Source organism: Gopherus flavomarginatus, chromosome 4 (genome assembly GCF_025201925.1).
Source record: "Gopherus flavomarginatus isolate rGopFla2 chromosome 4, rGopFla2.mat.asm, whole genome shotgun sequence".
In the NCBI taxonomy this organism is placed as follows: Eukaryota; Metazoa; Chordata; order Testudines; family Testudinidae; genus Gopherus; species Gopherus flavomarginatus.
In genome coordinates, this window is record NC_066620.1 from 66220873 (window position 1) to 66231079 (window position 10207).

General features: G+C 44.9%; 1 protein-coding gene across 1 annotated transcript in view; it reads right to left on the reverse strand.

The window, feature by feature from the left end:
- Window positions 1-4975, reverse strand: part of CMTR1 (cap methyltransferase 1) — a 59140-nt gene extending 54165 nt beyond the window's left edge. Inside the window, exon 1 of the mRNA XM_050951577.1 lies at window positions 4837-4975. The gene's annotated coding sequence lies outside the window, so the exon portion shown is untranslated. The remainder of the gene's footprint in view (window positions 1-4836) is intronic.
- Between the last annotated feature and the right edge of the window lie 5232 nt (window positions 4976-10207).

The following is a 10207-nucleotide window of genomic DNA, read 5'->3' on the forward strand; positions in this document are numbered from 1 at the left end:
GCAAACACTGATTTAAAAAAAAAAAAAGTTAGTTTTCCTACTCTTTTTATAGCAAAGCTTTAAATAAGGATGCATACAGAAATGTTGTTCCCATTACACTACATTAGTTGGGACTCTCCTTTCAGATGATGTCATGGTATCCTATCACACCGAGGATACCTCTCCAGAGGAGGGAACTCCAGTTATTAGAGACAGGTAATAGTAGTGGGGGATTTCATCATTAGAAACATAGATAGCTAGGCTTGCAATGACTGGGAGAACCGCATGGTTACTTGTCTGTCTAGTGCAAAGACATCTAGATAGACTTAAGCGCAGTGCTAGGGAGGAGCTGGTGGTTTTGGTACATGTAGGTAACAGTGACATAGGAAGGATAGGAGAGAGATCCTGGAGGCCAAATTTAGGCTGCTAGGTAAGAGACTGACATCCAGGACCTCCATGTTAGCATTTTCTGAAATGCTTCCAGTTTCACGCATAGGGCCATTAGACTCGCAGAACTACAAGGTCTCAATGCACGGATAAGATGAAGGTGGAGGGAGGATGGGTTTAATTAGGAGCTGGGGAAACTTTTGAGAAAGGGGGAGCCTATACAGGAAGGACAGGCTCCACCTAAACCAAAATGGAACTAGATTGCTGGCACTTAAACTAAAAAGGTCAGAGCAGTTTTTAAACTAAGCGCTGGGGGAAAGTCGACAGGTGCGGAGAAGCATGTGGTTTGGACAGAGATCCCTTAGGGGAGGCTCTATTAATGGAGATTCTCTATGTCCTAGGAAAGAGGAGAGGATGGAAGAGGATAAAATACAGGTAGGATCTGATGAGAAACCATCAAATGAAAAAAAGTCCAATTCAATTACATCATGTAATGGCAGACACCTAAAAAGTGACAAGTTTTTAAAGTGCTTATTTATCAATGCTAAAGGTCTAAATAATAAGATGGGTTAACTAGAGTGCCTTGTATTAAATGAGAATATTGCTATAATAGGCATCATAGAAACTTAGTGGAATGAGGAAAATCAACTGGACACGGTAATACCAGGGTACAAAATATATCAGGAGGACAGAACAAGTCATGCTGGTGGGGGAGTGGCACTATATGTGAAAGAAAGCGCAGAATCAAATGCAGTAAAAATCTTAAATGAATCAAACTGTACCATGGAATCTCTATTGCTCTAGGAGTAATTCCATGCTCTAAGAATATAGCAGTAGCGATATATTATCAATCATCTGACCAGTATGGTGATAGTGACTATGAAATGCTCAGAGAGATTAAAGAGGCTATTAAAATTTAAAAAAAAAAATCAATAATAATGGGAGATTTCAACTATCCCCAAATTGACTGGGTACATGTCATCTCAGGACAAGATGCAGATAAAGTTTCTTGACACCTTAAATGACTACTTCTTGGAGCAGCTAGTCCTGGAACCCACAAGAGGAGAGGCACTTCTTGATTTAGTCCTTAGTGAAGCACAGGTCCTGATTCAAGAGGTGAATATAGCTGGACCGCCTAGCAACAGTGGCCATAATATAATTAAATTTAACGTCCCTGTGGTGGGGAAAACACTACAGCAGCCCAACACTGTAGCATTTCATTTCAGAAAGAAGGGCTACACAAAAATGAGGAAGTTACTTAAAGAGAAATTAAAAGGTACAGTGCAAAAAGTGAAATCCCTGCAAGCTGCATGGAAACTTTTTAAAGACACCATAATAGAGGTTCAATGTAAATGTACACTCCAAATTAAAAAAAAATAGTAAGAGAACCAAAAAAGTGCCACTGTGGCTAAACAAAGTAAAAGAAGCAATGAGACACAAGAAGACATCCTTTTAAAAAGTGGAAGTTAAATCCTAGTGAGGAAAATAGAAAGGAGCACGTAAAAATCTGCCAAATGAAGTATAAAAATATAACTAGCAAGGCCAAAAAACTTGAAGAACAGCTAGCCAAAGACTCAAAAAGTAATAGCAAAAGAAAATTGTAAGTGCACCTGAAGCAGGAAGCCTGCTAAACAACCAGTGGGGCCACTGGATGATCGAGATGCTAAAGGAGCACTCAAAGATGATAAGGGCATTGTGGAGAAACTAAATTAATTCTTTGCTTCAGTCTTCACAGCTGAGGATGTGAGGGAGATTCCCAAACCTGAGCCATTCTTTTCAGGTGACAAATCTGAGGAACTGTCCTAGATTGAGGTGTCATTAGAGGAAGTTTCGGAACAAATTGATAAACTAAACAGTAATAAGTTACCAGGACTAGATGGTATTCACCCAAGAGTTCTGAAGGAACTCAAATGTGAAATTGTAAAACTACTAACTGTAGTCTGCAAACCATCATTTAAATCAGCTTTTGTACTAAATAACTGGAGAATAGCTAATGTGACACCAATTTTTTAAAAGGGTTCCAGAGGTGATCTGGCAATTACAGGCCGGTAAACCTGACTTCAATACCAGGCAAACTGGTTGAAACTATAGTAAAGAACAAAATTGTCAGACACATAGATGAACATAATTTGTTGGGGAAGAGTCAACATGGTTTTTGTAAAGGGAAATCATGCCTCACCAATCTAACAGAATTCTCTGAGGAGGTCAACAAGCATGTGGACAAGGGAGATTCAGTGGATATAGCGTACCTAGATTTTCAGAAAGCCTTTGACAAGATCCCTCACCAAAGTCTCTTAAGTAAAGTAAGCTGTCATGGGATAAGAAGGACCGACCTCTCATGGATCGGTAACTGGTTAAAAGATAGGAAACAAGGGGTAGGAATAAATGATCAGTTTTCAGAATGGAGTGAGGTAAATAGTAGTGTCCCCCAGGAGTCTGTACTGGAAACAGTCCTATGCAACATATTCAGAAATGATCTGGAAAAAGGGTTACACAGTGAGGTGACAAAATTTGCAGATAATACAAAACTACTCAACATAGTTAAGTCCCAAACAGACTGCAAAGAGCTACAAAAGGATCTCTCAAAACTAGGTGACTGTGCAACAAAATTGCAGATGAAATTCAGTGTTGATAAATGTAAAGTAATGCACACTGGAAAACAATCTCAACTATACATATAAAATGATGGGGTCTAAATTAGCTGTTACCACTCAAGAAAGATCTTAGAGTCATTGTGGATAGTTCTCTGAAAACATCCACTCAATGTGCAGCAGCAGTCAAAAAGGATGAACAAAATGTTGGGCATCACTAAGAAAGGGATAGATAATAAGGCAGAAAATATATTGCCTCTATATAAATCCATGGTATGCCCACATCTTGAGTACTGCAAGCAGATGTGGTTGCCCCATCTCAAAAAAAGATATATTGGAATTGGAAAAGGTTCAGAAAAGGGCAACAAAAATTATTAGGGGTATGGAATGGCTTCTGTATGCAGAGAGATTAATAAGACTGGGACTTTTCATCTTGGAAAAGAGACGACTAAGGGGGGAATATGATTAAGGTCTATAAAATCATGGCTGGTGTGCAGAAAGTAAATAAGTGTTATTTACTCCTTCTCATAACACAAGAACTAGGAGTCACCAAATGAAATTAATAGGCAACAGGTTTAAAACAAACAAAAGGATGTATTTCTTCACAGAACGCACAGTTAACCTTTTAAACTCCTTACCAGAGGATGTTGTGAAGGCCAACACTATAACAGGGTTCAAAAAACAACTAGATAAATTCATGGAGGATAGGTCCACCAATGGCTATTAGCCAGGATGGGCAGGGATGGTGTCCCTACCCTCTGTTTACCAGAATCTGGGAATGAACAACAGGGAATGGATCACTTGATGATTACCTGTTCTGTTCATTGCCTCTGGGGCACCTGGCACTGGCCACTGTTGGAAGACAGGATACGGGGCTAGACAGACCTTTCGTCTGACCTAGTGTGGCCGTTCTTATGTTACTGAAGAGTTTGTTGACCGATAAACAACCACTGCGTAAACCAGGGGAGCAGTAACAAGTGAGGGTCGACTATCTTCCACTGAACTCAAACAAGCCTGAGGAGTTTGCTGAGAAAAATGCTAGCGAATGGAAAGGGGCATCGGGATAAAAATACATACATCACTTAGTGCAAGAGCTAGGTTCTTTTGGGGTAGGTGAAGTGCTGCAGGAAAAATATTTAACATGAAGAATAAACAATATCAGTGTTTATAGTTTACAGGATTAAAACTCAAGGAAAAAAAGAACTGAAAGCTAACGGACTGGCAGCACCATAGAACTGTCCTGACTAAAAATCCACCCAGGTGCAGCCAGGGGGTCTTGAAACTACTCTTAAAATAGCATCAGCAGAAACGAACTGAGCACAATCCTGCCATCAGATACACATTTGCAACATCCCACAAAGTCAGCAGGTGCTGCAGGATTGTAACCAATGGCAAAATTAGACCCACAAGCCACAGCAATTGTCTCCTACTCTGAATTAGGATGTTTGTACAAAGCCCTTCACAAAAGACCGCAGCATCAAATTCATTAGCCCACAGGGGCCCAGTTCACTTGGGACCCGCGGTCTGCCCTCAGTGCGGGTGTATCACCCCCCTAAGCCTGCCCCCAGAGGGCAGCGCAGAGCGGGTCCCATTCGCTGTAGTGTTTGTTTCTCCAGCCGCTTTCCACCGCAGACCCCCGAGAGCGTCACACCGGCCGTGGGCACGGGCCTAGGCGCGCCCGCGACGTGGGGAGGGGAGGCGGGGCACACGGGCAGAGGCACAGCACCGGCGCCGCGCAAAGCTCGGCCATGGGGACCGGGGCAAACACCAACCCCCTGCAGCTCCCCGGGGGGGGCACGAATGCCCCCGGGCGGCGGGAGCAGGGTGGCGGGGAGCGGCAGGGCCGATGGTCGGGGCGAGGGTCGCGGGCGGCACTCACTGGGGTGGGGTCTCAGGCCAGCACCATGGCCCACAGGCGGCGGCGGCGAAAGAACCAGGCCGACTCCGCTCACTTTCGTTTCTCCAGCTCCCCGTCGCGCTCAGGGTCCTTCCTCTGTCCTGGCGCGTGCTAGTGACGTATGGACCGCCTGCGCCTGCGCCCAGAGTAGCTGGCGCAGGGGGCCATCCGGGAGCGGGTTGACGGGGGCGGGGGAGGAGAAGGGGGCGGGACCATTAGGGTGGGTCCGTCGCTGAGGGGCGGAGCATCCCTGGCCCAAGCCCCGCCCCTGGGTGGGGCTAGAGCACGATGGGGAGAGCCACGCTCTGCGGTACCCGGCTTCCCGGGCCGCCGTGGGCGCTAAGCACTGGCACTCGCCCTGCACAGAAGTAGAAACCCTAAGGCCCATGGGCTACTGCCGCGGGCTGACTGGTGGAGCGGTGGAGTTAGGCCCAGCGCTGGTGGTGCTGCTGCTGCTGGGTGGAAGGGTGTTTCTCATTAAGCAAATCGTTTCTCCTCTTTTAGCTGGTTTCTCCCACTTTAACAACAAGCAGTCGGGTAGCACCTCACCTGAAGTGGGTTGTTTACCCACAAAAGCTTATCCCCAAATAAATGTGTTAGTCGTTAAGATGGCACCAGACTCCCTGTTTTTGTGGATACAGACTAACACAGCTAAACCCTGATATTTCTCCCACTTTGTCTTTCTTCTCTGTTTAGGGCTTGTCTACACTGGCTCCTTACAGCACTGCAATTTTCTCTCTGGGGTGAAAAAACACTCCCCAAGCAAGGGCAGAATTAACCTTTTGTGGACCCAGCCCCAAACATATTTGTGGGCCCCCACAGGGGCAAAGGAGCATGGCATGGAGAGGTCAGTCCCCAGAGCAGGAAGCCAGCCCGGGGCAATGGGGCACAGCAGAGTGGGGCCAACCCAGTGTAAGGGCACTGTATACAAATTAGCAGTTGCCAGATGCACACTTGCCTGTCCCGCCCTGTCCTGTGCTGCCAGTGTGCCCCTTCCCCTCAGGGGTGGGCACATGCCATGCCACACAGCCCCTGACTCTCTATGCCCAGCATCCCCCAGCACTGCTATGCCGCCAGCCCCTGACACAGACCCTCCACCACAGTGGCCTGCACACCACCACCCCTGCCCAGCACCCCACTACACAGCCACACCACTACTGCCCAATGCCCTTCCCCACAGCTCACCACAACTACACAGCACTCCATTCAGACCCCCCACTGCCCAGCATTCCAACACACAGACCTCCTCAGAGACCCCCCACTGGCCATAGACAGTGCACCAGCCCTGGGAGCCACGCCCCCTCGTGGAGGTGAGTTTTTTTTAAGAGTGCTGGGAAAGCTCCCTCCCAGCACTGTGCCATGACTCCACAAGCCATTGCCAGTGTAGACAAGCCCTTAGACTGTACACTTCTTTCAGTCAGCACCCAGTGTCCTAGTGTTTATACTGGCCCTAGAAGGTGCTCCTCTAATGCCTAGAACTGAATTCCCAAAAGGAGAGACACATGCAATGCTTAAAAACCACACCCTGCCCCATCTTCCTCTATTTGTCATAGAAAGTAGTGCAGATTAGAACCCTAGTGGCTATGTGTCCCACCAGTGCCTAGCTTATGACAGTCTGAATACACAAAAACATAATTTATGCCCTTCATGTGGCTTAGATTAGATCATCTCCACTCTATCAACTTGCACAAACCTTGATACTTAAAAGGGGAGGAAGAAAAGAATTGTTTTCATATCAAGCCCTTTAATTTAAAGTTCTAGCCCTTAAAAAAAAAAAAACAGGATCCTTAAACAGATTCATGCCTCTACTAATGCTAAATATACTGCTACTAGGCACATGACCTGATGTGAATTAGTCTGAGCTGAGATAGGTGCAATGGCTGGTGTCTTTCAAAAATTGCACAGAAATATCAGTGCTTGCTCACTTCAGCTGCATTCATCAACTGATCACAGTAACTATCACTCCGTTTTAAAAGTTGTCTGAGGTGAACAGAAGTGGTACTGAAAAGCCTTACGGTCATGCAGCTTTTGTTAGCTTCCCCACAAAAGCTTAGTGTATTTTCACCGATTGTCTGAAATCCTCCTAACCCCCATACCTTATAGCATGTAAGGACGGAAGATCATCCTTAAAGAGATGTAGGTACTTGAGGCCCAGAACACAAAGACAAATGCTGCAGGGATAAGATGATGGACTTTGATGTGTCATGATCATATACAATGGTAGGGCAGTCCTTTGCAACAGGTTTGGAAAAGATGAGGAGATTACAACGGGTCATACTGAAAGGTGAACTGTCAGGCTGGAAGGAGGTTACTAGTGGAGTTCCTCAGGGATCAGTTTTGGGACCAATCTTATTTAATCTTTTTATTACTGGCCTCGGCACAAAAAGTGGGAATGTGCTAATAAAGTTTGCAGACAACACAAAGCTGGGAGGTATTGCCAATACAGAGGGGGACCAGGATATCCTACAGGAAGATCTGGATGACCTTGTAAACTGGAGTAATAGTAATAGGATGAAATTTAATAGTGAAAAGTGCAAGGTCCGGCATTTCGGGATAACAAGAATTTTTGTTATAAACTGGGGACGCATCACATTGATCGATCACAGGATGACTATGAGCCGCCAATGCGATATGGCTGTGGAAAAAGCTAATGCGGTCTTGGGATGCATCAGGCAAGGTATTTCCAGTAGAGATAAGGAGGTGTTAGTACCTTTATACAAGGCACTGGTGAGCCCTCATCTGGAATACTGTGTGCAGTTCTGGTCTCCCATGTTTAAGAAGGATGAATTCAAACTGGAACAGGTACAGAGAAGAACTAGTAGGATGATCCAAGGAATGGAAAACCTGTCTTATGAAAGGAGACTCAGAGCTTGGCCTGTTTAGCCTAACCAAAAGAAGGCTGAGGGGTGATATGATTGCTCTCTATAAATGTATCAGAGGAATAAATACCAGGGAGGGAGAGGAATTATATAAGCTCTGTACCAATGAGGACACAAGAACAAATGGATATAAATTGGCCATCAGGAAGTTTTGACTTGAAATTAAATGAAGGTCTCTAACCATCAGAGGAGTGAAGTTCTAGAACAGCCTTCCAAGGGGACCAGTGGGGGCAAAACATATTTGGCTTCAAGACTAAGCTTGATAAGTTTATGGAGGGGATGGTATGATGAGAGCGCCTAATTCTGGCAATTAGTTGATCTTTGACTATGAGTGGTAAATATGCCCAATGGCCTGTGATGGGATGTTAGATGGGTTGGGTTCTGAGTTACTACAGAGAATTATTTTGTGGGTGTCTAGCTGGTGAGTCTTGCCCATATGCTCAGGGTTTAGCTGATCACCATATATGGGGTCGGGAAGGAATTTTCCTCCAGGGCAGATTGGCAGAGGCCCTGGGGGGGTTTTGCCTTCCTCTGCAGTGTGGGACATGCGTCACTTGCTGGGCATTTATCCACAGCGGGAAGCTACGTGGATCTCAGTGTGCTTTACAAATAATTAAATCTCACATCCTGGGAGGTTGACATGCATATATTATCCCCTTTGTACAAGTGGGGAAAACAGGCAGTGAGATGGGAGAGAGACTTGTACAAGGTCCAACAGCACAGCAGTGGCACAGTCAGAAATAGAACCCAAATCTTCCAACTCCCAGTCCTCTGCTTTAACCACAAGTCTATGTTCACCCTAAACCAGGTTGGTCTGATATACTTCTAAACTCAATCAGCCAATGCTTCTGAATGTCCAGCATGGACAAGACTTTAATCTGACCTATCAAATAAATACCACTAAAGGAAATGGCCAGAAAATGGAAAAGTTTTTGGGGAAAAATAAACAGGATGTATCACAAAAAATTCAACATTTCATGGTTTAGGTTTTTCCAGAAAAATCCTGTTTCCAGAGAACCAAAACAGATTTTTTTTGGCTTCTTAGCTGCCAGAAGGCTTCTGAAATTGATGAGCGCCCCAGCCCAGCAGCTGGAGAGGCAGAGAGCCCATCCACTCAAGTCTCACCCAGAGCTCTGGGCTGGAAAGGCAGAGAGAGCCCAGCCCTGGAGTTGATAAGGAAGCTGAGCAGCTGGTCTCTCTCTCTGCCCTCTTCACCCCAGAGCTATGAGGGGAAGGTGCCTGTGTGCATGAAGCAGCAAGTCAGGGCACTCATCCTCAGCAGCCCTTCTTGAAAGCTTTTGTTAATTTCACTGGCAAAAAGTGCAATAGACAAGATCCTTCCAGCCAGGTAGAAATTGTTTTGATTTTCCCAATGGCAGATTGATTTTCTTTAGCAAAACTGAAATTTTCCCCACAGAAAACTGGTTTTCCAAAAAAGAATTTTTTGGGTTGGAAAAAAATCACTGATAAAAAAATTTCAATCAGTTCTAATCATTAATATTGATTCGCAAGGGGCAAGTAAGTCAGATTACTTACCTAAGGATCACCTAGTAGACTAAAGCTCAAGCAACTGATTCCAGGGGCCACACTGAATATATTTCCCTTCTCAGCAAGCTGAGGCAGAAGAATGGTTAACTCTAAAGAATAAAATGATAGCTGTGCTATGTACAAAGAGCTCAAACAAGAACCATACGGAATATTTACCTTCCTGAAAAAATATCTACTCTGAAGACAGGCACTGTAAGGAGTAGAGCCTCACTGACAATTTTGTTTGTCTAAGATGCCATTAATAACTGCTTCATGGAGCAGCTAGACCTAGAAAAGACAAGGAGAGAGGCAAATCTTGATCTAACAACTTGTCCTTTTCAGTCCTTGGCATTTCTACGGCTGTTCTTATGTTCTTAGTCATTGACGTTGTTCCTGATGTAAGCCTTACCAAGGACCTTAAATCTGGGAAAGGATTAAATGTAAGATGCCAGGTTTTATCCTTACTCTTGTTTTCCAGTAGATATTCACTTACCAGACCAGATGTATTCTGTCACCATCGTGAGGTAAATCTTATCTTATTGGACTAAGAACTCTATTTGTGCCTTAGAACTCAAAATACGTGAAACTGCCCACTATTGCTCCATTTGAAATATTGCCGTCACAATGTGGTGCCTGTTAAGGTAATCCCACTTAGCAGAACTCACTTTTCACATGGCTGTTCCTTGGATAGTGTGTTCTCGTGTTTCTGCTGTTCTGCTCCTTGCAAAGAGCACATTTAATTTTAAAGGTGGGGGGGGATTTACAGTTGGGAAGGGCTATTTTGTTGATAAAATGTACATGCAGGTGAGCAATCCCTCCCTGCACCTGGTCTATCACATCATTTCATCTACACACAATGCACCTGCTACTGACGGTATTGAAAGATGAGCAGATTTCATTCATCCTAGTCCCCTAAAGCCAGTTAAAACCACAATGCAAGGAGAAGA